The following is a 2,807-nucleotide window of genomic DNA, read 5'->3' as shown; positions in this document are numbered from 1 at the left end:
CAAGTGTTATGTGCATTGAGAAAGAATGAGAAATTAAAGAGGATGTACCATTTCAAGGATCGTATCGCACGCCGCGATGAATGCTATATATAGAGGGACGTATCGCGCGCTGCGATAGTTACTATTATCAAGGATCATATCGCACGCCGCGATGGATGCATGGACTGATATGTCCCCCATGGATCCCAAACTGAGAGACAGCGGGTGTGTGTCACTAGGTCAGACATGCATCATTATACTTGACATTGCATTCCATTGCATTGCTCATACTTATCATTAGTGAACTTGATTTTGTGTTTTGTTGATCTTGTGAACGCTTTTTTGTGGAATTAGTGATTGATGAATACTGAGCTTGCTTTTGAGGATATGTAATTTGTTAAAGTATTATTTTTTGAGGATATGTAATTTGTTAAAGTATTGTTTGTTGAGGATAAGTAATTTGTTAAAGTATTGATTGTTGAGGATATGTAATTCGTTAAAGTATTGTTATTGAGGACATGTAATTTGTTAAAGTGTTGTCGTTAAGAACATATAATTTGTCAAAGTGTTGTTGTTGAGGATACATAATTTGTCTAAGTGTTGTTGTTGAACTATATGCGCTGTAAACTGTGAGTTGTTAGGTTGGGCTGATTTTTATGCAGATTGTAGTTGTGAAGGTTCGGTTGGGGTGGTAGGAGTACCCGTATTTCATCCCCTTAGCTTGTGTTTAGAGGTTTACTTGCTGAGTACCGTGTGGTTTGGTACTCACCTCTTGCTTCTACAGTTTTTTTTTATAGATTATTAGGCTGGAACTTTGTGATATATATTCTCTTCTTTTCTGAGGCTTCTTGGAGATTTGTGAGGTAGCTGTTTGTCATCTTAGCAGACCTTCTTACTCATGTTTATGATTTTATTCTATTCTAGAAACAATGTCATATGAGACTTATTTTTTCTTTTAATTTAATTGTAATACTTCAAAAGTTTGTACACGTGACAATCAGGTTTTGGAAGTATAATTTAAGTTGATAGTAAACTTTTCACATTTTATTGTAATAGTTGAGCTTTAGACTGACTTGGCTTGTGGGATAAGACTAGAGTCATCACGTCCATTTTTAAATCATTACATAAATTTACTAAATTATTACTATTACTATATAAGAAAGGAGAATAAGCACACACCAGACTATCACATTTGAACATGAGCTATGTGCTTATCATTTCATTGAGTTGCTTGTCTTACTGGTTTAAGCCTAACTTTTTAAGTAAAAAGGTTTGGGGCTTGTACTTAAAATCATTTTTAAGCAACATCATTTTTTTATTTTTTACTTTTCTTTTTATTTCAACTGATTTGAAGCTTTTCACATTTCATATTAAATAATTATATTTATATATTCATATTTTATTTATTCCATCTTTTATTTTAAAATTAAAATATTTCATATTTTTAAATTTCATCAAAAATATTTTGTTTTATATAATTAAAATTATTATTATTAAGAAAACTCATCCACATAAAGAATTTTTACTATAAAAAACAAATTAAATATGTACTACTCAATTAAGCGTAGAAGATACTTAATTAAGAAAGCAGATACCTGCGATGTTATAAATTTAATTTATTTATTTATTTGTCCATTTTTTATCAAAATATTACCTTTTATTTCGAATATTAATGGTAGATCGTTAATATTATATTTATAAAAAAATTTCATTGAATTAAAAGTTAATAATATCATAAATAAACATTACGAATATAAAATAACAATGATTAGGCATGTGCAAAGAACAAGCTTCCCCTTTCTAGTATTTAAACAAAAGTGAAACAACATATATATAAGAGAAACAATAAGTGAATTTTGCTTATTTGTTTATGATTTGGGGGATGAGTGACGCAATTCTCGAAATGATTGTGTTTACATCCCTACTCTGTCGAAATAGGGCGAAACGTCGCGGCAACTCGAAAATGATTAATTGTTTCAATTTTAACAAAGTTTTAAAAATAAATAAGTTTTAAAAAAGGAGTCGCCACCTAATTTTAGGAAAACTAGGAAACCAATTATTAAAAAAAAGTCTACGAAACCAATTGATTCTAGGTAAGGGGTTTAAGTTATTCCGAAGGGAAGGGGTTAGGCACCCTTCGGAATCCACAATTGTGGTTCTCGACTGAATTTTTTTTTTTTTCAAATTGAGGAAGAATATAATAAACACATATAATAAACACACAATATACACAATAAAGCAATAATTATCGGCCTAAAGTTTGCCTAACGTCAATATTCACAAAATAATGAATGAAATATAATTCGAACTTTTTCGAATAATTTCAAAAAGAACACCTCCGGGTACCTGTAAAAACGCTTAGTAAAAGTGTTAGTAAAGAATAAATATAAATAACTCAAATAATAACCTACAAATAAAAATCCGTCTTATTAACATGGAAGGCCTTGGAAATCGACGGTAATTTCTTCATCGGCCAATTTCAACAGCTAAACTATGTAAACTTAAAATAAAATTCCGTCTTTTAAAATGGAAAGGCCTCCAAAATCGACGGAGAGTTTTTTTCATCAGCCCTTAACAATTTCAACAAACAATTTATGTAAACTTAAACTAAAAATTTCCGTCTTTCAAAATGGAAAGGCCTCTAAACCCGACGGATAGATTTTCATTGGCCCTTTTAACAAATATATTTAATATAACTTGAACATCAACAAAACATAACAAACTTATCCCAAGAAAATATGGAAAATAACAACCAAACTAAAACAACATAATTAGAAATGAAAACAACAATAAAATAAAAATAACATTAAAATAGAATAATAACAAAA

The sequence above is a fragment of the Solanum pennellii genome, chromosome 12 (assembly GCF_001406875.1).
Source record: "Solanum pennellii chromosome 12, SPENNV200".
NCBI lineage: Eukaryota > Viridiplantae > Streptophyta > Magnoliopsida > Solanales > Solanaceae > Solanum > Solanum pennellii.
Note: the sequence above shows the minus strand (reverse complement) of the source record.